This window comes from Podarcis tiliguerta (genome assembly GCF_965153285.1).
Source record: "Podarcis tiliguerta genome assembly, chromosome: 6".
Lineage (NCBI taxonomy): Eukaryota > Metazoa > Chordata > Lepidosauria > Squamata > Lacertidae > Podarcis > Podarcis tiliguerta.
The window spans coordinates 33,858,228-33,883,563 of record NC_139539.1 but is presented as its reverse complement, the minus strand read 5'-3'; the positions used below and the strand labels follow the sequence as shown (position 1 = coordinate 33,883,563).

General features: G+C 43.3%; 1 protein-coding gene across 4 annotated transcripts in view; it reads right to left on the bottom strand.

Annotated features, from left to right (window-relative positions):
- Positions 1-25,336, bottom strand: part of SYT6 (synaptotagmin 6) — a 138,065-nt gene that overhangs the window by 110,766 nt on the left and 1,963 nt on the right. For 2 of the 4 annotated variants that reach the window (XM_083444444.1, XM_083444445.1), the window contains exon 1: positions 8,116-8,347. The exons of the other annotated variants lie outside the window; for them this stretch is intronic. The gene's annotated coding sequence lies outside the window, so the exon portion shown is untranslated. Of the gene's footprint in view, positions 1-8,115; positions 8,348-25,336 lie in introns of those variants that run through there. 4 annotated transcript variants of the gene reach the window in all.

Here is a 25,336-nt window from a genome sequence, read left to right as displayed (position 1 = left end):
GTAATTATGCAGCAGAGTTAAGATGCATGAGGTAATAGATTACTCTGTACAGTGTTGTATTTTTGTGCTCCTCATCTCTCACAGAACCTTCAGACTGGATGTGGCTGGCAGCTGAGAAAAACGGCATTAGAAAGTTAGGCTTTTCCTCCCCAGGAGGGCTCATCCAATTTGGCTTTTAACCACCACCATGAGAGTCAATCTGAACTCTTCCCTTCCAAGGCAAATCATTAATGTCGTTACACATTTCATCCCTGAAGTGGGAAGCAAGAAGACCCTTGATAAATTCCTTATTCTCTCCACTTTCACTTAGGAATCTCCCACAGACAGGGGGTAACATTGATTGTCCTCTATCTTCCCAGTGATAAGTGTGATGTACTTAATCATATGCCTACATTACTCCCAGGGGGAGACAACTCTGACTGTCTATGACTAACTCTTTAATTGGACCCCTGCGTCTGTAAGAAACAATATTGGGGTTGGAATTATGACATCTGTGGTTCCTGATGCAGATAGCCCTATGCAGATGTGGGTGTTTCCTTCAAGCACAGGGCCTCTTCCTTTGCCTTGGCTTTGGGATCAGCACTGATTGAATGTATTCTAACTAAAGATGATATCTTACAGGGGACTTTCTACATGGGAGGTGGCTGCAAAAAAGTCATTTATTCCCCTCCCACATACACCTTACCTGTAACTTCCTCCATCAGCAGCCTCTGGTGGAGCTCAGTCCCTTCCATGAATGGAATGGGCACTCTAATTAACCTTAGATTGTAAGCATACTGTATTCATTTCCCCCCAATCATGTTCAGCAACATTGTTTCTCTTGGCTGCTGCTTCAGATCCCTAAATTAGTCATAAGGGTGACTCTGTCCAGTCGTGTGAGTTAAGGGGACAATATCATGATGCCGTGCCTGATGTGATGCTGCTGCTAAATAAAAGGGGGCCCAGACATTCAAAACAGGTCACGTGTTCAAGTCATTAGGCACTGCCCAGCCCACCCCAACCCCTGTTGCAGCAGCAGTGGACAGGGATAGCTCACATTGCCCCACAACTCCCCTACCTATTCTTGGAACATGTGATGAACTCCCCCTGAGATCACAGCCAATCGGATTTTGCATGTCAGTGAGATCAAATGAGGGCAAGTGCCAGTGATTTTGCTGGAAAAGGCTTATTCAGTTAAATTACTGTCAGTTGCCCTTGCTCTTATTCAACAAGCAACCATTTTCATAAGGCATGGCCAATATTGCTTTCATGTTTACAAAAAAATAGTGTGGGACTCCAGTTTTAAACATAATGTAGAGTAAACAATTACGTCAAAGTGCAAGTAGATAAATAGGTACCACTCCGGCGGGAAGGCAAACGGCATTTCCGTGCACTGCTCTGGTTCGCCAGAAGCGGCTTAGTCATGCTGGCCACATGACCCGGAAAAACTGTCTGCGGACAAATGCCGGCTCCCTCGGCCAATAAAGCGAGATGAGCGCCGCAACCCCAGAGTCGGCCACGACTGGACCTAATGGTCAGGGGTCCCTTTACCTTTAGAGTAAACAGTTACCTATTTTTTTAAAAAAAGATAAAATAACTCTGCCCTTATTCTCAAGGATCTTCACTAACCAGTTTGAAACTCGTTTAATATATACTGTATGTGTATGGTTGGAAGGGTGTTTAGGAATGCAATCCATTCCTAAAGGATGTTTCGCCTTATATTGTCCATATGGCACAGTTGTTGAATTGCTCTCTGTCACACAGAAGTTCCCATCATAGGAATTTCTGTCAGGAAAGAGCTCAAGTGTGCTCAGGTTCCAGAGATAATCATCCCAATAGATACAGTTGACTGATAGTCTCACTCATTGTTGTGCCTAGTGAAAGGCACTGTTGTGCTGTGTTCTCTTTCTATAGATCACTACACTATGACCGGTAGGCAGCACATCTTAATGTGTTCATATAAATTCTATATCACATCATGAGTGAGGTGGAAAGAAAAAGAAAGAAGAAAATACTCTCAGATTTACTGGAGAAAGAAACCCCAGGCTAAAAAAAATAAAATCCTCCTAGCCAAATACAAAGTGTAAAAACAGGCAGTAGGATGCAAAATAAACCATTTATCAACTCAGCAGAATATACATTTGTAGGGGGGTGGGGGTTAGAAATGGGAAATAGTCAAGATTCATAAGCCTATTGTACTTTGCATCCAATTAAATCCCAAAGAGATCTAGAGTTGTTCTTGGTATGAGGGATAGGAAATATGATGGTTCTCAGCCTTTTCCTTAGCCTTTTGGCTCTGTTAATATACGTATAGGTTCTGTAAGGACTGGAAAACAAATACTTTCCGCATGCAGATATGGATATTGAGCCAGAAATTTAAATTTAAGCAAGTCAACAGCCATGCTATAACACAGTGAATAGCGCCATGAACACCTGGCGCTTCTTTTAGCATCGTTCAAAATGTGGTGGAGACCTTCCTTCTCAGAGAATGGAAGCATCATTCTCTATAGAAGAACAGTATATCTATCTATCTATCTATCTATCTATCTATCTATCTATCTATCTATCTATGAAAGCCAGCTGTCAACGTTCCATCCCTTTCATCTAACATTCTGTCTGACTTTACAGAACCCAGGATGGGACTGTGCAGACGGAAGGAGGTAGAAGCTGAGGTCACCTGGGTAGAAAAGAGCTTTGTTCCTTCTCCCCAGTGTTGTCCCAATGGTACCCCTTTATTTTATTCTACAAACATGAACACTTGCCATTCACACTTACAGGAAAAGTAAAGCACTTGGGGACAGTGTGACGGTGAAGGCAAAGCCTACCTTTCATTCCTGATCCTGCAAGGCCTGACTCTCCCTCACAGAGATCCCTCCACAGGGTGCAATGTGTCTCTGTGCACCTAGAGGCTGGTAGACTGAAGCGCACAAGTCTTCCTTTCATGCACACTTATATGCTCCCATTTCACCCATCGTAATGAAGGGCATTTTGCTACTAATAAATAATATATAGTGTAGCTAAAAAAATCAATCTCATTATGGCAAGGCTGAAGGCCAATTTTCACTTGATTTTTTGATGAGGTAAAGATCTGATCCAGTGCCTTGGCTATGTCACATTGTGTTTGTGAACGTCTGTTTTCGTTGGTATGCTGCTATTTTGAGTGTTTCTCTCTCTCTCTCTCTCTCTCTCTCTCTCTCTTCTCTCTCTCTCACACACACACACACACACACACACAGAGAGAGAGAGAGAGAGAGAGAGAGAGAGATGATCAGTGCTAGGGTGCAATGAACTTGGATCAAAGACATTTGCTTCCTATCCTTGAGCCAGGCCTCTATAGCCTCTGACCATTCCCTGCCCTGGGCAAAAGGGTATTTGCCTTTTGCCGCACACCAAACAACAAGCTCTCTATAAAAAGCAGGATGGCAGAAATCAGTTTCCCCCATGAGAACCCAAATTCCCTTCATGATAATCAGGATGCTTTGTGCCTTAATCAGTAGCTCTCTGGGGCATTATAAATGTGGTAGTAACAGTTGTCAATGCTTTACGCTTAACAGATGACAATCTAATAAGCTATTATAAGCCATGCTGAGCATAATTATAGTTTGTGGCTGTGTGCTAACCTCCCGACATTTTGCCATAATGCATTGTAGCAACATCTGTAAATGACTCAATAATGATGAATACACATGGCTCAATCCCTGCCGGAGTTAGACAGCTGCTTCCAAATTGTCCACAGATTGCCAGCACCTAGCCAGCTTAGTCTGGTAAACTTCTAAGAGGCTGACTAACTTTGAATGCGGATGTTTAACTCTGACTCCCCCTCCCACCTGCCTCTTCATGGCAAACAGGCCTGCATGTAGCTGCGTCCTCTGGGACCAGGCTGACATCAAGAGCATTCAGAAGAAAGCGACCCAGGCTGATGGAAGCAAAGAGAGATTTCCCATTTCTTGTGCTGATCTGTCTAATGTTTTATTTCAAGAAAAGACTCAAAAGAGCTCTGTGCAAATTGGAGAACAGCAGTGTTGCCTGCATTTCCCCCCCATTGGGGGATTCCCATCGTCATCTGGTTGGTGGTAGTGGGTAACAAGGATGCTGGATTAGAAATGGCTGTTCTTATGGCAGTGAATGAGGACAATTGCAGTGGCTCCCAACTGGTGCAGCACCAGTGGAGGTTTTCAGCTCCCCGCCTTGTGCTGTAGCAAAGAGGTGCAGCTAGTTGTGTAGTCAGCCCTGAATCTGGGCACTCAAGTGCCATGCATCAGACAGGATGCCAGGATCCTTGCAAACCTGCACAGTACAGTTATGTGGGGTGGCCACCTCCTTCCAGTGCTATTGGGTAGAGTTCTTATTTCCCCCTCCACTTGCTGTAATTTATTTATTGTTACATTTCTATCCCACCTTTCCTTTCCCAAGGAGCCTGAGGTGGTGTGCATGGTTCTCCTCCTGCCCATTTCATCCTCCCGACAATGTTGTGAGGTATGTTAGGCTGAGAGAAACTGACTGACCCAAGAGCTTCATGGGTGAGTGAAGATTTGAACCCATGTCTTCCAGACCCTAATCCAGCACTCTGCCCACTGCATTGACACCATTTCTCTCTTTTGTCATTGACTCTAACCAGTTCTGCTCCAACAGGTGGACTTTCTCCATGCACTAGTCTTGTTGGGGGAGCTTTTAGGCTCTTAAAGAAGCCAAATACTGTCTGCCTTCTTGGGGAATCTCCATCTATGCGGACACCCTTATCTTGTCCATGAGTGGCTTTGTTTCACTGCCCTAAACCTTGTGGGGGTTGCCTGTCTCTCCTTCTCCTTCCTGACTCCTACAGCTGCCTGACTGCCCTACCTCCTGACAGCTCCGCATCACTTTGGATGAGCTGAGCTGAGCTGAGATGACCTGGGTTGATCCAGGGCAGTCAACTCAATCCAGCCTGAGCCTGAAGCTGCCTATTTCAGTCTGGGATCCAGGTTTGGGCCAAAGCTAGGATACAGCCCTATTGCTGGTCTGTACAGATTTACTGTCTTTGCAATTGGAGGGAATTATTACTATGAATTCATTAATGCCTCAGTACTGTATGATTTGTGACTCAGGATCAGTCATTTTAGTTCTTTCCAGTACTGTACCTCAATACAAGATCTAATGGGGTTCACCCACCAAAGCTCGCTCTTTCTTTCTTTCTTTCTTTCTTTCTTTCTTTCTTACATTCCCAGCACCAAGCCTGGGAACCTAACCCCAATCCTACACTGCATAGTTATATGAAAGCTGGAAAGAACTTTTGGTTGTCCAGAGTTAGTTGTTCTTGAAGGGCTTTTTTGTGCCTTTAACAGGTGTGTGGCAAGTTGAAATCCCAAGTAAAGCTTTTCCTGGCCTGGCAATGAGGTGAATTATGTGGAAAGCTGTCATGTTGCTATGAAAGGCACCAAACCATTGCTAAGAAAGAAGAGACAGGAAAGATGATGAGCCTCAAAGGTGTAATTTAGGAAAGACAGGGGGCAGCCCTCACACCACCTGTGATTACTCCTCAAGAGCACTTGTCTTTCTGGTTCAAAACTCTATTATAAAAAATGCCTTCGGGGTGTATGCCAAATGCATAAGTTCCTGTTGTTTCTAAACAGAGAGTACCCATTTATCCTGCATTGCTAGCATTGCTATAGCTCTTACACTGATTTTTCTTTTGGTACTATATTGAAGAAACCTTTTTTAAAACACACTGGGGGTTTTTTAAAAATGGCCTAACTGAAGACCTATCAGTATGACTGCAGTGTGGGAGAAAAGGTCAACCAACCAGGCCATGTTGAGCAGCCCAGTACAATGCCCATAGTGATAAGGCATCCTAGGGGTAAGGCATTCAGAGTATGCCTTCATCAGATTTAACCGATCCTTCATCCTGTCTGTCAAATTCAAGAATCTCCAAGGTCCTAAGAAGTCAGGGTTGGCCCAAGACATTTTGGTGTTTGAGGTGGAGCAGCAAATGGTGTCGGCCTCTCCAAAGTAAGGTGTAACATCAGCTAAATTGTTTTGTCACCTGAGACAGAAAATTCTACAAGTGTTTTGTAATAACACTACTGACAACTTGTCCATTTACTGTCTTTTCATGTCTCCCATAATCAGCTATCTGATGTGACTTCTTCCCTTTGCCTAACTGTAGGGCCAGCACCGTGAAAAGTACTCACTGGGTCAGTAGAGTGATCAGGTGTCTAGAGAAAAACAGCACATCAGTTCCTTTAGAAAGAGTGCAGAAGAAGACGTGTCAGCAAGTGAAGTTTTTCTTACCACTGACTGTTAAAATCCCATCTTCTGCACAACTAATAAAAGGTGCAGGAGCCTTGCCCTCCTCTGCTACTGTTCTCTCTAGGGAACAGCATCATCATTATTTAAACTGGCTTTTTGCCATCCATTGATGGGGGAAAGGCTCCACCCTCCATGGGAACTGGGGGTGGCACTTTCCTTAATCCCTTGTTGCATCTCAAGCCCTTAAGTGAAGAATCATCATTGCGTGCCCTGGTAATGCTCTTTGTCTGTGAAGCAGAGCTGGAGCTGTCACTTGAGCTCAGCTGGATGAGCGAGGAGGAGGCTCTGTTCCTGTGTTGTTTGTTATGCCTTTTGTCTCCATTAGCTTGCAAAAAAAGGAGAGGTCTCACCCTTAGAATGTAATGCACAGCAACCATTTTCACAGGCATGCATAAGTCTCTGATCCCAGAGATTTTGCAGGCAAATGGCAAGCACCTTCTCCCCCACCCCACCCCCCGCTGCCTCTCCACCAGTGACCCAAGTCACAGAATGCCATGCACCATAAAATCCCATTAAACCAAACAGCTACAGTGATCAGGTTCAACGCTCGGGTCAGGTAATTCTGGGTCATGCATCTGACAAAAGAGCTGCACCACTTGATGGGGGAGGAGGAGGGGGGAGGAAATTTAAGAAAGCAATTGATGGACTGGTCTATTGATTCAATTTAAAGTGCAGATCTGCATCTCCTTCCAAGTTTACGAAGAATGGGTGGGGGGGTTTTACATGGCCAGATTCCTAAGCACTTAGAACAGCGTAGAATTTTTGCACTTCACCTGGGGGAACAAACACCCTGGATTCCGTCCAGAGCAATATCCTGAAGACCACTTGTGCTAAGAGCTGGGCTCCTGGCACCCAGCCTGCCGTGCTGGCTGCTCAGTTTTCTACAATGTTGTCAAACACTAACATGCTGTAGCATAACAAATGGAACTCAATTTCAAGGTAGCACCAATTAGCATCCGCTGGCTTCCATGCGCTTACCACTCCCGAGAGAGTTATCTCCAGCCCATGTGAAATCTCTTCCACAATAGCTCCCCCCTTCCTCCCCGCTTCTCAGTCCCAACAGGATATGATTTTGCAGTGTTTAAGTATAATTAAGCAGAGAGCGTGCAACAGACAAAGCCCTATCTTTCCCCAACCCAGATTACGATTATTATTGTTGGCGATTAAATCCATGAGTTCAACAAAGCAAAAGGATTAGATCTCTTAAATAAGCAAGTTGGGGGCTTCCACAATTCCCAGATAGAAATTACACTGATCTCAGGGTCTGATATGGAATTGCGGCGGGGGTGGGAGGTGGGGTGGGGGGAGCAGAAACATCAGAGCTTGGCAGTGCGAGAAGGCACACAAAGAAGGCAAAAAGAGAAGTAGTATAGGATAACACCCAGAAATGTAAACAGTGAAAACATTAAAGCGGAGGGGGGGTATATTAAAGGAAGCATGGACTCAAACAGAAAGTTAAATGAGCAATCATATGGGGAAATGAGATTAACAGGCTCACATGTGCACATCAATCTATCTGTGATGAGAATTACACACACGCTGCTCCAGCAGTAGTTTTGCGAAGCAAAAAAAGATGCTAAAGAGCAAACATCTGCAAAGAGGGGAAATCAGCAGCTTGTCAGTTGCATTCTGCAAAACAATGGAGAAAGCCTTTGCTCTGGTTCGAAGTAGGCATAAGCACATGCTGGGTGTCTCTGCCTCGGCGAAAAATATCTGAAAGCAAAAATCCACGTCTCAGCCCCAAAGCTGCACCAGCTTCTGAGGCACAGTCAGCAAAGGGAAGGAGAGGATTCTTATCAGCATGAAAGGGAAACAGAAATAAAGAAAGCAACTTTGTGAGCTTTCACTTACCAGGCAGGCTTCTGTTCCCGAGCCCAGCTCTCTGGCACCTTCCTCAGTCTGCTCCACATATGCAATTAGCAGCAGAGATAGGGACTGTGTGTTTCTATGGAGTTTGAGATTCTGTTCCTCGACTAGGCATGAGGTGACTGCAGCTACACTGGAGTCGGCTCAGAGGTCCACATGCACAAAAAGTCTACAAATCTGATCAGCCTCTCTGCACACTGCCTAGGGAGTGATGCAGCCAGCCAGCTTTCAGCTCACATCTGGGCATAAACGCGCATGCACACACATTTCTGTGTGTGCAAATCATTTACACAAGCTCACTACCTGTTTTCAGCCCAGTACTTCTATTTTGCCTTGATACCCACACAGATATTTCTGTAAGTTAGGCAATAAAAGAACTGCTGCATTTAGAAGCATAATGTTGGGTACTGGAATTGTGCATTTATACCATTCTTTGAGAGGACTTGATTGATAGCTTTTACACACAGCCAGTTTTCGAAGACACCTTCAGACACGTGCTGATTATATCAGAAGCCGCATTATTGGCTCTAAATATTGTTTAACACGTTTAACATGTTTATACTGCATACCTCTCCTGGTTACTCACTTGTCATAAGTCATCATTTTATACACTTATTTCTAAAAATATAATTCCCTACAACTAACCCTACAGGTCCCATTAGTGGCTTCATTCTACTAACGTATTACAGTGGTACCTCAGTTTATGAACTTAATCCGTTCCGGAAGTCCGTTCTTAAACCGAAACCGTTCTTAAACCAAGGCGTGCTTTCCCTAATGAGGCCTCCCGCTGCCAGTGCCCTTCCACCGTTTGGATTCTGTTCTTAGACTGAAGTAAAGTTCTCAAACCGGGACACTATTTCGGGTTTTGAGGAGTTCGTAAACCGAATCAGGAAAGTTCTTAAACCTAGCAACCACTGTACTCCTTTTGTGGTCTTACAAATAAGTTCTTTTAATGGTATGACTTGCAAGTACGTAACTAATTTCCATCCAAGACAGTCCACAAAATTTGAACCTGAACAGCAAAAAGGAAAGTCATGTATATTAGCCAAATCATTTTTTGGCTCTATTGCATCCCCTGACCTCAATTTTATGCGACTTGTGAGGGCTGCCAAAGCTCCCTCCTTTTCGTATCCCATCCATTTCCTCCTTATTTCTCCTGGCTTTTAAAAGTGTGCCTTCCTTCTATGTAGTATCAGAAATTGAAGGGTTCCCCGCCCCATTGTATGATTTCTAGAAAAGAAGCTGTCTGAGAGCAAATTGTTGGCCTTGGGGGAGGTGTGTGTAAACTCAGAAAGGAATTCTTGTCACATGTTTTCCTGAGCAGTAGCTGTATTGGTCTTTTGTGCTAAAATGAACCTCCATACATTTACTTGACAGAAACCCCAACAAACCTAGTGAGGCTGACTTCTGAGTAGCTGTTCATAGCTGCTGTTCCATTACAGGTGTATGTAGCAACATGTTGTTGACTCATTAATAGTGAATCTCTATTTATATTTGTATTTATATTGGACTTTATCAGTAGTTCTGTGGTGTTGCCCCCAAGGCTCTCACATTATTGCATCCACACTATCCATTCCATTGGCCACGTTCCAGCCATCCCCAATTCCCCTCCCTTGCCCCACCTCCCAGTGTAAGTTAGTTGTGCTAAAATTCACTATTTTAGCTTTTATGTTCAGACTGTGATTACTGTGCTATTCCAGTGGGAATTTGAACCCTGGCTTCTCAAATCCTAGTCTAACCACTGTAGAGTGTGTTCAACTGATGAAACCACAGCATTGGCTCCTATATATGATTGCAGACCAATAATCATGGGTGTCAATTTAAACCTCAAGTGGGAAAGTGCAATGTTCAGAAAAAAGACTTTTGGGAGCCTTTATGAACCTTGCAGCTGCAATGCCACAGGGCATAAGGAATGTGCTTGCAGAGGATATTAGCAGAAAGTCATTAACTCAGCTCAGTCCACCCAGAAATGACTGTCTTGTTCTGCAAACAAGCTGATTCACTTTTAATACTGCAAAAATCAACTTCCCTCCACTGGTCAGAACAAACCTTAATATAGCTCTTGAAAATAGCGCCTAGCTGGCATTTCAGGGTGATCCCTAAAAGGAAATTCCAGCATTCGGTCCTGGAAGAGTGAAACGGAAACACACCATAAGTAGAGTGAATGGTAATGAGGCAACACCTTTGGGCATGCCGGTGCTTTGGGGGAGCAACTCACAAGACCAAACTATCACGTTGAGATTATGGGACAATCCATGCAACATTTGGTGTGTGTAAACTTAAGCATGTTTGTTACATGTGGCTGGTTACCCCACAAAAATTAAGCAGGTTCACATTAAAATGCAAGCCAAAGCAAATTTCTCCCCTTCTTTCTCTTGCAGCAACACAGCCACAAATCCCTGGGAAAGGGCTTACCAAAAAAAGCACTGGTTTTTACACATTGAAGACCTATGGAGGGGGTGAAGAGCTTTTCGTAGCTTCAGTAATCATGCAAGCCAATTTCACCTGAGGACATTTTTGGCTGGGCACTGGGCACCTTCATCCCTTTGGGAATCCTTCATCCCTTTGGGAATCCTTCATCCCTTTGTCTAATTTTATGCGGCTTTTGGCTTGAGATGGGTAATTATGTCAATTTCACTTTCTCTCAGTTTCTCACTTTTCCAGTCTTAAATTTGGTCCATATGTTCACATCACTTTGCAAACTTTCTTTTTTTTTAGTCCTTGTGAAACTTCAGCATTTTAGTGCAAATTTCTCCAAATATAAGTTTGTTTGTAATGCGTCTTAAGTATACATATATTTGCAAAGCAATGTTTCCTAAATACGTTATTTTCACTAGTATATGCACTATTTACCCAAGTATATGCGTTTTGTACTTATTACCTGGTGACAGAGCTGCATTGCAAAATTCAGAAAAGTGTGAATTTCGGAAAATGGCTGTTTCAGTTTGTGTACTGTTTCAGAAAGTGTGATTTGGGTAGTTTCACTTTTGAATACAAACTGAATTGAATTTCCCACACATCCTAACTCTCGGCCTACTTTGGCCCTCTGCAAGTGAGCAGTCTGGACCTTTGGCAGTACTGTTCTGTCCCTTTCCTAGCAGCCCACTGGTGGTCAGGAAAAGAGAGACAGAAGAGATTTTAAGAGAAAGGAGGGGGTGGACCTCCCACTGTTTGCTCTGAGCCCTCCTACTCCTGGTTGGAGCTCTGTTCACAGCCAAAATGCAGCCCCTGGCAGATCTCTCCTCCCCCCCCCCTTTCACACACACACACACACACACAGAGAGAGAGAGAGAGAGAGAGAGAAACACCAGGGAATGCAAGCCTTGACAGAACAAATGTTGCCAGCCCCTGTTGTAGAGCCTTTCTTGTAAGGTAAAGCTCTGAGTCTAGCAGTGTGCCTAGCATTGCACGAGGCATCCAAACTGCAACAGGAGATGCAGCAATAAAGTGTGAAATCAATAGACAATTATTGTCGGTACAGAAGCCGCCTATCAATCCAGAGCATCACTTTGGCCACTGAAGAGAGCAATAGGAGTATAAAAGAAACTTAAATGACCACAGAACAGCTCCATTCTGGGTAGTTTTATAGCAGGACCACGTCTGCACATATCAGACCCCCAGAGAGTAGCTCATTATCTGGAATGGAAGCAGGTACCTAATCAGAATGTAAAAGCTGGTGCTCAGATCAATCAGCATTTCCCATCAGTGCTCTTGGCAATGCCTCAGGAAATGGGCCTCACACACCGTGGCAGCTACATACCAAATGCTACATGTGTGACTGATGACAAAGGAAACAGGCTGGCTTTTTGAACCATCCTTCAGAGACATCGTGGAATGGAGACAGGGCAAGGAACAAGCATCCCTGAGGTCTCCTTTACATACCAAGTACACTTCCATGTTTGAAATATCAGAATGAATTTCCCTTTACATTTTTCTGGAGGTAATTTGTAAGTATACTCTGCAGCCACAATTATCCATTCATGTTACCTGCTATGTCTTGGATGCTTCTGATATTAGATTTAACAACACACACATCACATCCACAGTATGCCTACAGTGGAGGTTTATAAAATTATGAATGCAGTGAAGAAAAAGAATAAAGAGAAGTTCTCTCTCACACACACCCCTCAAATAATACTAGAACTCAGGGTCACCCAGTGAAACTGAATGGCAGAGGATTCAGGAATGACAAAAGGGTGTACTTTTTTGCACGAAATGTAAGTAATTTATGGAACTCGCTGGTGCAAGATGTGCTAAGGACATGGTAATTTAGATACTTGTGAAAGGGGGTTCATGGAGGGTAAGTCTAGCAATGGCAATCAGGCAAGATATGCAACCTCAATGTTCAAAAGCAGGATGCTGAATATATCAGTTGCTAGCTAGCAACAAAGGAGAGCATTATTGTCTTCATGCTCTGCTTGTGGGTTCCCTGGCGGCATGTGATGGCCACTCTGGGAAGCAGCATCCCCACCTAATCATCTGATTGGCCACCATGGGAACAGAAGGGCTCTTCTTTGGGAAGCCTCATTTCTACAGCTTTGTCCCATGCAAAGAGTAGTGTTTAGAAGTGGGACCCATGAGCGCAGGACCAATTGCAGGGGTCCCACCCACCAGTGCTTGAATTAGAGAGCTGGAGGTCCAGTCACCTATACTTTGTGATGCCCCAGCTACTGTTTTAGAAGGCTCTGGGGACATGATTTGTCACTACACACTGTTGGAATAAGTAACAACACCAACTGTGCAGAGAGAGAAACTGCCACTAAATAGTCCCCCCCCCACACACACATACACTTTCTGTATAACAATCCTGAGCTGTTTATCGTAGTTTCTCTTTCATTTTCCTCACTGGTTTGAGCTGTATTCAGAAACACCTGGTGCTATTAAGTAGAAGATTCAGTTTAACATTTACAGCCTTGTCTCTCTTCAGCGTGGTGAGCCAAAATGTACTCTGCAATGCACACAGTATGGCTACGCTATAGTCAAGGGATGATATCCAAATTGCTATACAGAAGACGCAAAGTGGACTATAGTCCACGTCAAGAGTTTCTGCTGTAATAAACTTGCCAGTCTTTAGGGTTCCACAAGATCCTTTGGCTTGGACCCAGAGCTGCACTCAGTGTTCTTTCACTGGTGCTGGGTGAAGAGGGCAGGGAAGCAATCCTTTCCCTCACGTCTCCTGAAGTTCTACTCTAGATAGTTGAGGGACCTTCCAGAGCAGCATGAAGTGATACAGTGTGGGAAGCGGGAATCTGAGACGTTCTCCTCATCCCCACCACCTTATCTCCAACAGAAAGGTCCACTGCATCTCAGTGAAGGGAAGAAGCTTTTCCATTTGTGGAACAAGCAGTCTGGATTCCATCACACAATATAGCTCCATCACAGTTTTTTTGCCTGGGGAACATCATCTCCTCTTGAAATGCTGAGCCTAAGGCTAAAATGAATCAGAATGATTCACTTTGATGGTCTAATGCCATTCATCCCAGGCCTGCTGCTTCGCTTGTCAAAACTAAATCCTCAAAGATAGGGCATATCATGCGCTGTGCCAGTACATCTGGCCCTACAGGATATGGTGAAATCTGGCTAGACATAAGACTGTAATACTACAGAGAAAGTAGTATATGGTGCTTTGAGGAGGGGGTTGAGGGTTCAGATTGTTGCTTGACATGCTATTTTACATCACAGCTTCGGAAGGTTTGCAATTGTATGCCTGTAATGGGAAATTATGGCTGGATCCTTGCCACCAGGAGTCTGCAATCTAGGCTGAGAAAAGGCTGCTCACTTGGCCTTTGCTGATCATTAGTGGCCTTCAGTCAACCTTGATCACCTGGACTTTTCAGAAAAGAAATTTAATCTACTCGTGCTTTTTATTTTAAAAAACAACAACCAGCTTTACCCCCTGAAGATGGATGGAAGAAAGCTGCATGAAAGTGAAATTAATTTCTGCCTCTGGCATAAATTACACCATCTAGACATTTGGAAGAGCCAGCTTCTGAGCTACCCTCTGGCATTATGTCTTTAGGTCCACATGGCATGACTCAACTAGACAGATCACTACTAGGCTACTTGTATTCAAGGTTCATGCAAGTTAGAGAAGACAGCACTAGAGGAGGCACAACTTTAACCAGGAAGCATTGTGTGGTCAAGATGGTAGAGAGCAGCTATTCCTGTTTTGCAGTGTGCTGGAAATGTTGATGTTCTGCAGGCATTGTATGTTGACAATAGAATAATATATTGTGCTATAAAGCAGGGTGGGGCACCATTCCTGGTCTAAGCAGAGCCACCATTGTCATAGATGAAATAGTGACATTATAAGACATGAATGGGACATAAAGGAGGATTTGAAGGTCAAATTGGGGATGATTTTCTTGTAAGCAATCTAAAGGCTTTCTATCCAGACATCACATAGCAGATGTGTCCACACAAAACAAAAACTGAAGCATTTGAAAAAGAAAAGGTGGTCAGCAAGGGGAATGACAGAAGCCCTAAGGAAGGGGGGGGAGGTAACCCAAGGCATCGGGGCAGTCACCAGGGAAGTAGCAGAAACAACATTCTTTGCCCGATTGTATAACTCCAATTCTGGCACGACTGCCCTGGCTACCAATTAGTTTCAGGGCTCAATTCAGGTTTTGACCTCCAAAGCTTTCTGAGGTTCAGAAGCTCAATACTTCAAGGATCACCTCTTTCAACATGAACCAACCCAGACCCTGCAATCATCATCTGAGGCCCTTCTCTGTGTGTCTCCTCCATGGGAGGTCCAGAGGGTGGCAACATGAGAATGGGGCTTCTTGGTGATGCCTCTCCACTTGTGGAATGCTCCCCTTCAGGGAAGCCCACCTGGCACCATCTTCATCCATTGTTAGACACTAGGCAAAAAATAAAAAAATAAAATTAACTCATTTTTAAAATATTTGTGGCCTCTTTTGTGGGGCAAGATCTGAAAGTCTTTTATTTTGTAAAGATGTGGGGTTTCTAAGGTTTTTATTGACTATTTGTTTTTAGTATTTTTATGGTGTCTGTAATTTGATTCAAGTCATTTTCATGATTCAAGCAACTTAATAATAGTAGGTAAAGGACCCCTGGACAGTTAAGTCCAGTCAAAGGCGACTCTGGGGTTGCGGCGCTCATCTCGCTTTCAGGCCGAAGGAGCCGGCGTTTGTCCACAGACAGCTTTCTGGGTCATGTGGCCAGCATGACTAAACTGCCTCTGGCGCAACGGGTCACCGTGACGGAAACCAGAGTGCATGGAAACGGCATTTACCTTCCCACCACAGTGGTACCTACTTATCTACTTGCACTGGCATGTTTTCGAACTGCTAGGTTGGCAGGAGCTGGGGACAGAGCAACGGGAGCTCACCCCATCATGGGGATTCAAACCGCCAACCTTCTGATCAGCAAGCCCAAGAGGCTCAGTGGTTTAGACCACAGCGCCACCCCCGTCCCATTTATAATAGTAATAATAAAAACATTAACTAACAGTAGAGTAGTTTAACAAGAATGACAATTAAAAGTCTCTGTCTCTCTTTCTGAAATGAATACTAATAGACATAAACAAGAAGTGGGTTTGTGCTTGAAAAGGTGCTAGTGACGAAAACAAATTCCTGGGCCAAGTGCCCTTTTCTTTAATTTTAAGTGTAGGTCTTCTCCACTAGGGCATCATGCCAAACACTTGGCTGTACTTGGTGGATATTGGGGATCTAGTCAAAACACACACACAGCAGCCCCCATAAGGCTATAAAATGGTGTCTGTAGAGTCATGTCAGGAATTTACAAGCTCTCACAGATGTAACTGAAACAGATACCTTTTTTATTACTGCAGAGAACATTATTCCATGACTCTGATCCATTGATTTGTGTATGATACTACAACACAAGGAATCGCTGAATCAGCACGCAAGCCTACAAATTTAACACAGGAATAATTGACCCTAGTTCCAAGCTAGTAATTGGGGCCACATTGTATTAAGTGGTTCATGAAATACAGCTTTAGCATTAGTTAATTCCCTCTGCAACATGCTTGCCGAAATGTTTATATCAATAACTTTCTCCCATTAAGTGCCTTATTTTGCTAATTGACTTAATTATCTGTTTAGAGTAACTAGCAACAGCTTGACACTTACCTAATCTAAACATCGCTGCTGTAGAATCCACTAGAAAAATACCGCAGCAAAATTAAGGTGTCATAGGCAACAAATCTGGAATCTGCAGTAGCACTTTCCATAATATTGTAAATTCCTTTTGGCCTGTTTTCTTCTGGTTGTTGTTGTTCTATGCTAAGAAAGCTCATGAAGTTGAGCCTTACAAAGAAATAAGGTTCTTATAACACTTAATTTTTGCCCCATAGTCCACACAGTGGTTTTTCAAATTAGTTTCACACCCCAAATTTCACGTGTAGGCAGAAGTAACATCATGAGATCAGGACTGCAGGACCACTGTCTGCTTAAAGACTCTCCTCCCTGGAAGAGAGGGGAGTGGTTGTGGGTGGGAGCCCGAGCACCGCCCCTAGCAGGGGGCGTTAGCCCCCTGCCTTTCCCACTCACCTGGCTGGCACCCACGCCCATCGGCGGGCATCCAACCAGGTGCTGCCGAGGGGGCGTGTTCTACAGGCCCATATGCTGCGCGCCAGCCCCTCCTCGGCCTCATTCCTGCTTAATATTCTTTTCTAAATATTTTTATTGGTTGTTTGGAAGTATCCATCCACAGCAAAGTCCTCTCCTCCAATTGCAGTATCAAGAAGTATACATGGTCACAACATCCAGATTTGTAGCGATGCTGCTGGTAACATATTCAGCTTTATTTTGATAATTTGCACAACCCAGTCCTGAACGTATCACACGGAACTGAGTCCTATTTCACAATATCAGTGGGACTGATGCCCAAGTAATTTATTTAGACTGGGCATGAACCCATACCACTGCTTCAGGGCAATCCAAAGGTATTAGCAAATGCTGCATCCAAGCTACCCTAATTTTGGTACCTTATGCTCAATTTAGTCTTCATACAGGACTGCCAGTTCAGCACTTAAAATTGCAGTGATGAGTCTGGTGAGGCTTGTAAGCATCTAAAACAGATCAATAAATTCAGAAACTGAAAACACCTTTTGATTTATTCCTTGGTTAATAGATTTGCCCCAAATATATCAAACTCCACTGAGTGAAATGGCTCAATACCTATTGTTATTAGAGACACAGTCAATCTTATCTCCACAACAACAGGTAGCCCATTAGACATAGACCTGCCAGCTGCTGTTGCTCCATTATGGCACCAACCATTTTTTTAATTACAGTCTGGAGTTTATCATCTTTGCTGTGTGTGCTGCAACCTTTCATGCAGCAGTGAGGTCTGACTCACTTTACACACAGAGTTGCCTCTCGCTCAGTTGCCTGCTTCAGAGAATCAATGACAAATTGCTATGCATGGGCTTAAGTAAGCAGCAGGGGCTACTATTTCCATAGCAAATGGTAAGCTGCACAGCCATTCAATAAGGCAACAACGTATATAACAAGCTGATGCAAAATGCTGCAAGCAAGAGAGGTTAGTCTGAAATCCTGGCCAGTGCCACAGGTTTCCACTGAAGGTGTAAATAAGAGAGCCCTTTTTAATAGAATAGGTGGCTTATAAAGACAAAGGCACACTCCCACATACACCCAAGGCTCCCGGAATTTCTAGCTTTGGGCTTAATGATTAACCTTTGGTAAGTCACTTGCCCATCTGTAAAATGGGAATGATGTCAGCTACTTTACATGAGGTCTGGGAGGATAAAGGTAATTAAGCTTTTGATGCCAGTTCTGTTCTCCAAAGTTCTTTAAATGCTGATGCTTTTTGTCTTCAGGGCTTATGCACAATTACTTTTCCTCTGCATTTGCCAGGTAGAGGTCTGCACTTTAACACTCTTGTGTCTTTTTTGTGTTTTTTGCTCTGAGCTTTCTCTGTGAAAACCCACTCTTTAAAGCTGAACCGGAGCAAATGTCAATTTGGGTTTTATGCGGATTGATGTTTGCTCTAAGCAAAAAGACAAATAAAAATCACAGATTGCGACTGGGAAGAGTGGAGGAAAGGTAAGTGTGTATATTTAATTTTATTGTGTACTATCATATTTGAATGGATTATTGAATACTACTTTATTTGATATAAGTTGTTTATGTTTTTATTATGACATTTTTGTATTGGACCAGATTGCTATAAGGTTGTGATCTTTGTTGTTTCTTCAGTTTGTAAGCCGCCTTGTGTATAGTAATATAGAAAGGTGGTGTACAAATTGAAAGTATAATGATGATGATGATGATCCCTCAGTTGTGCTTACCTGGTTTGGTGCTGAATATTTTAGACCATTTGGTGCTTTCTTTTTAATGGAAAGATACTAACACATTTAACATATAAAAATAACAGCAACAACAACATTTCACATTAATATGAGAAGAATATGCCCACCGATCAGCCAGTGCTTAGCACATCCTGAAAAGGACAGCTTTCACATTGCTGCTGCTTCTGTTTTAAAAAGTACCCTGTGTTATACATCATATTGTATTTCAAAAATCTGCTACAGGTGAATTGGAACTTGCACTGATGACCAAGCTGTGTTTTCTTTCCCTTTGTTCCACAATATGCATTAGAAAGCATCTTCCAGCCCAAAGTGCATTGATGTGCACATCCAGTTGCATCACTGATAGCATACATCTGATAACAGACCACTGATGTAAGCCTCACTTGTCTTTCTTGCAGCCTGTTATCAGAGGCATCTTATTCTTGCTGCAATAAGCAGCTTGGATGTGACAAGTCCATATTCAATCCCACCCAACATTCTTGGCCTCCCTGATGTTCTGGCAGTGAGTGTCACAAGCAAACAGCATGTATTTTGCTCAAAACCTGTTACCTCGCCATTTCACCGGGTGTCGTTTGCTTTTGTGTTTTGACAAAGAGCAGACTGAGTGTTCACTTTGCCTGCATTGCACCAACTGCTATTTTAACATACCTCGGTTTTCCTTTCATCTTTCCCCTGAAAAGTGGCTCAAGCTCTCAGAATTTCCTTCTGCTCAACTCCACCCTAGCCTGCAACACATGATCACTTGCTCTTTCCTGATTTCATTGACTCCCATCTCTCAGAAGCCCCTGGAGAAGGAAACACTAAAGGGCTGTTAAGGCTGCTCAAAAGCTAGTGTTTGGACATTTTTGGTTCTGCCGCTTCCTGTCCATGCACCCCATAATTAGCCTGTCTCTCCCACCACTCCTCCCCCACCTCCTCCTTCCCTTTGCCTTGGGCAAGTTCAGCTTCCAGTGAACTCCTTTTCCAAGTCTCTTTTTTCCCTTGAAGGCTATTCAGTCTTTCTTCCTATTCCCTGCCATGTTTGCATGATCACAGTTCTTCCCAGACGTAACGCCACCTATGCCAGTTATATCCCCAATACCAGCATTTTCAAAAGTTGCCTATGGTGCAGTTCATCAAAGCTTAAACTTGCCTAGAGTTGGTTTTCTAAGCTAGCACCAGCTTTGTATTTGATGATCTAGTTCTTCACGTTTGTATCAAAAACAAACCCTTAATTAGGCATATCAGTGGGTTATCAAGTGCCAAATAGTCTGTCTCAGTGGTGTTCTCTTCTTGCAATTGCTATGTGTTTTTAAAATGTACTTCATTATGCAGAGAGATGTAGATCAGTGCACAAAACCCATGCTACCAGATACCCCAAATTAATGACAGAAAGTGAACCGCTAAGAAAACAGGCACAACTGAATAGGCTGTTACTTAAAAAAACTAAAAAAAACCACAACTAATGTATAAAGGCAGATATGGGAAAAGCAATGTGACAGCAGCTGCCAACAGCTGAATATGGAGTAGGGATGCTTGAGGAATTTAATCTTTTCAAATTCCTATATGAAATTACCTGATCCACACACCTCAGACTAATTTACAAATTGGAACTTCGCTACCTCCCAATTTTGCACTTCTCTGGATATTGTGACCCAGTATGAATGCATCAAATACACTTTTTTACATTTTAAAAATTGTGGATTAAATACAGAATTGTGGGTAAAGACAAGTGAAAGTGGCATGGACCAGAAACTAACAGATGCATGGAGTTTACTCAGAAGTTGTTTTCAGTGTATTGGTTTGTGCTGCACTGAATTGATTTCATGAGGTTACCTGCTGGTGTACCACATTGTTATGTTATTGGTGGGTGGGTGTGTTTAAAATCAGTGTAGGCCAAAATAGCCAACCAGTAAACGTGCAGGCATCATGAGATTATACAATCGAATATCATGTGTTTTCACTATCAAGCCTCATCAAACGTGTTTAATTGAAGTCAGTGAAAATGAGTAAATAGTTTGCCTCTCCTCTAACCATGTTGTATTATAGTGGGGAACACTTGCTCCTTTTTTAAAAAAAGATATGACTACTCCATTTCAAGCACAGGCTTGGATCCAGAACTATGTGAGTGAAAGTCCAGTTGGACAATCTGACATTTTTTCTGCCTCTTCCTTCCTGACTCCCCCCTCAATTTTTCTACTGGCATAGTGGCCTATTTCTGCTGAAATTCACCCCCTTCCAGTACAGTCCGGGTGCCACAATCTGAAGCATTCCAGAGCATCCCTTGACTCTTCAGATCAGCTTCTCAGTGTTTGCAGGAAGCTGCAGTGGGGGGGGGGGGGCAGGGTGGGAATGCCACACTATGAGTGCACTTCCATGGGGAGACCTCTGGCTCCAACCCACAGTTTAAGAACATAGGAACCTGTATTACACCAGGTCAGACTGTTGATCTATCTAGTGCGGTGCAGATTCTTATACTGTTTGGCAGCAGCATCCCAAGTTTCAGCCATACAAGGAGATTTTAGGAATGGAACCTGGGATCTTCTGCATGCAAAGCAGATGCTTCATCACTGAGCTATGGCCCTTTCCAATAGTCCTAAGCCAACTCTGAGATTCCAAGTCTAATTGCTATTGGCCAGTGATGGGATGACCAACTTCTGCTTGGCAACCACTGAAACTTTGAGTGTAGACTAACTTTTGGTTCTTGCTTGAGTTATACAGAATATTTTTCCAGACCTCAGAATTCCTTGGTTTCCTCTACTGTGGTCCACTTCACCTTCTGCTCTGTCTGATTGGCAAAAAATACAAATTTACAAGTGATTGCCTGCAGGTTGTAACACATGGGAAATTACCAGTGCGGAAATATGCTGCATGCAGGCTCAGATAACACAGGGAGACATTAAGGCATCCCGGAAGGAAACCTCTGATTATCATAGCAAAAGTGCCAGGCATATGTTGGCTGGTTGCACTCAGCCCATTATACAAATGTTCTCATTCTGCCCTCCTGCCTCAGTTGTGCAGTCAGGCATTCTGGAGTCATCAATATTGGCCTATGGGAGTCTTTCCTGGGAGCATTGCCTCAGGGCTGATTATCAGGGACCACGGAGAAGAAAGTAGGCTAGCATGGCATGGAGCTCTCCAATAGTTCCAAGAGAATTTCACTGCTGTTCAAAGCGGCAGGAGGGTTTTGTAACTCTGTGTACTAGAAAGCCATGTTTTCCTCTTTCATCCTCCCAATTTGTCCTATCATCAGCTTGTGTTTTATACAATATATGGGCATAAGAATTATGTGTAAAGTATAAAAACTTGATTTTTCAGGTCATCACAAGCCTAAATTGTTTGACAACATACAAATTCATGTATGTGCTCATATAGAACATGTATGAATGGCCTATTCTCAATGCACACTGCGGAGTGGGGAGCAGTATTGGGTGATGAAACAAAGAATGGTCATCTAAAGTCATTCATAAGTCATGGAGTTTGAAGCTACTAGCCCAGCCTTCTCTAACCTGATGTCTTCCAATCATATCTGACTGTTGACCATGCTGGCTGGAGTTAATTTTGGATTTGCTTCTTTTTATGATTTTCTAGATCCATTTCAATCAGTGTTTAGGCCTGGTTTTGGCACCGAAGCTGCCTTTTCATAAAAAAATTATACACCACTTCATTGTAACCCCACCTCATTGTAACCCCACCTCAAAGCAGTTTACAAAAAAACACACAAAAAAAACCAGATTACAATTACCTCAACTATCTAAGCATCTTTCTTTCAACTGTGCTGTTTTGAATCATCTAACAGAGGGCGTTCTCGGTAGTGGCACCTGCCCTGTGGAATACCCTCCCATCAGATGTCAAGGAAATAAGCAACTGTCTGACTTTTAGAAGACATCTGAAGGCAGTCCTGTTTAGGGAAGTTTTTAATGTTTGATGTTCTATTGTGCTATTAATTCTGTTGGGAGCAGCCCAGAGGGGCTGGGGAAACCCAGCCAGATAGGCAGGTTATAAATAAGAAATTATTATTATTATTATTATTATTATTATTATTATTATTATTATTATTATTATTTCAGCTTCCTAGAATGTCCCTGAGTTCTGGTAATATGAGGGAGGGGGAAATTATCTGTCCATTTCCTCCTCACTATGCACAATATTATACTCTTCTTACTTACAAGAGAAAAAAACACCAATATTCAGAGGCTAGGTTGGGTTATTCACTGATAAAATAGGAGCAATGATGTTATCAAAGTACAAATTTCACTGTTTCAGTATATGAATATTTCCAGATTGTAATGCTTGATTGCATTATACATTAAGCACTATTCCCCTAAGAAATACTTATATAGCTCACATTGTAAATTAAGCTTCTGGACACATGCATATACTGGGCACCAGGGGGAAATGGAGTTCTTTCGAAGTGTCCTCCTGGTAACAGCTACTGCCACTGACCTCCTGAGAAGTACGATGGGAAGAGAAGAGGGCACAACTCATGAGGGTGAGGACTTCAGGCATGTGAGGGTGGGAGAGGCATTTGGGCCATATCATACTGCCAATATGTGCAGTAGGATTTCTGAACTGGGCTCAGAACATACGAGTCATTTGCTGAGCCAAATTCCAGACACCCTTACCTTTTGCCCTGTGCTTTCTAGACAGAGGTCTGTGCTTTCTCAGTCTGTGTCTGAGTGCCTTCTCTTTTTGTGCCTTGCCACTTTCCAAGGAAAACTCACTTAATGCTGAACTGGAACAAATAGCAATTTGGTTTTTTCCCACAGACTTGTTGTCAGTAGCAAAGAGTGGGTTTTTGCAGGGAAGGCTCTGAGGCAAGCAAAACAAAAAACACCACTCAGACACAGAGCTTTAAAGTACAGGCTTGTGCTACAAACACAGCGCAAAAGGAAGTCTGGATGAGCCCTGAGCCAAAGGGAGTCCATCCATTACTACCAAGAAGAGCTCAGCGCAAATCTCTACATCAGTCATCCTCCACAAGTTCCATGTTTCCCGTTCCTTGCTCAGATTGTGCTGTGACATCTACAGATCTTTTTTCTTTTCTTTTTAATGGATTTATTTGGTTTTTCAAATTAAAATTTTACAGAGATATATCAAACATAAATCATAAAAACAAGATTCCAAGGAATCCCCTGGACTTCCATCCTTCCCTTTGTTGGTCCTATTATTAACCATTTCCTCCTGCATCTTTTATGATGGTCCAAATCTTTAACATCTCCATTGCGTCCAGAATTCACCCTTAAACTACGAGTGATATTCCAATCCTACTCAAGATTTTAACTGTTTACGGTTGTCTTTAAGATAAGTTATAAATTCCCCCCATGCCTTATTAAAATTTTGGTCTTCCTAATTTCTTATTCTTCCCGTCATTTTAGCCATTTCAGCATAGTCCATCAACTTCACCTGCCATTCTTCTATACAGTTCTTTTCATGGCAGACCTGATAGCTCTCTAACACAAAGACTCATATCTTATGTCTACTGGGATCTAGGGTCAATCCATGGGAGCATAGAAAGATGCCTTACAGTGAGTCAGGTCATTGGTGCATCTAACTCATCATTGCCTACACTGAACTGGCAGTAGGTCTCCAGGGTTTCAGGCAGGGAATGTTTCCAGTCCCATCTGGAAATGCAGGGAATTGAACCTGGGGTGTTCTGCATGCAAAGCAGATCATGTCTTGCAATACACTGCAAGTCTTGAGAGATCATATGAATTCTAGCAAGTAGCAAATACTTCTGATTTGTCAGAGAAACACAGTATGGACTCAGGCACCCTAAATATCTGCACCTCCCTGGTGCCTTGGAAACTATTATGGCAGCATTCAAAGCATCAGAACTGGATGGAGATGTGCCAACTTGGATTAAGACCCAAGCCGGAGAAGAACTTTTAAAGAAAACAGCATTTGCTTCATAATGCCACCAAATCTTCTAAGCAAGATATTCCAAGACAGGCAGTTTATGAATTTCAGCACCATCTCTAGTAAACGACACGAGGTTGCTTGTCGAAATCAGGGCATTGTTTGCACTCTGCTGCGAACAGCAGGTCGATGGGCTGCTTTAAAGCAATAGTGAAGCTACCTCAGCAATCAGGTAATCCCCGCTGAAATCACAGCATCCATCCCGATAGTCAGCCGTTTGCAGGGATATAGAGCAATCAACCAGAGATGGGTTCAGGTGAGCAACTCTGAAATGTAAAGTTTTTGTGAACCGCTTCAGAGAAGCAGTTTATTATTTCAGAAATGTTGCTTGCCGGGTCCCCTCTTGGTGCCTCGTGAACAGGGTTTATTTTGTGCCAGGGTTCAGCTCTGGGTCCTAATTTGAATGCCAAACGGCTGTTCAGTTATCCTTCCACATTCCAAAGGAAAGAATGAGAGGCAAGTAAAGTGCAAATCCCATAGCAAGGAGAAACAGTCAGAAGAAAACACACACACACCTGGGACCAGGGACAGGGCTACCAGTCTGTGGCAGATGTGAGTCCAGCTCTCTCTCTCTTGCTTTAGAAACTCATCTGCACTCATGAAATTGCAAGGACTCAACTTTCCATTTGGAGCTTATTTGTTGTCACACAAGGAAAGCTGCAGCAAATATCCAACCTGCTGCCCTCCAGATGTTTTGCCAACCAGGTGCTCTCCAGCACGCTGGCTGGGGCTGATGGGAGTTGTCGTCCAAAACATCTGGAGGGCACCAGGTTGACAAAGGATTCCATCAAGCAACAAGCAAAGACGTTCATGAAGGCGTCCTGTTGGCTTTCCACAGTCAGGAAAGTCTGGCCTAGGATAGTTGATTTTAAAGCAAACCTTCCCTAAGGGCATGTCAAAGGCAATTCTAGGAAGCAGCTATGATTCAGACCAGTGTTCAAGCCCTGTGGTGACGAATGTTTCAACAGGCATAAATTGGCTCTACTT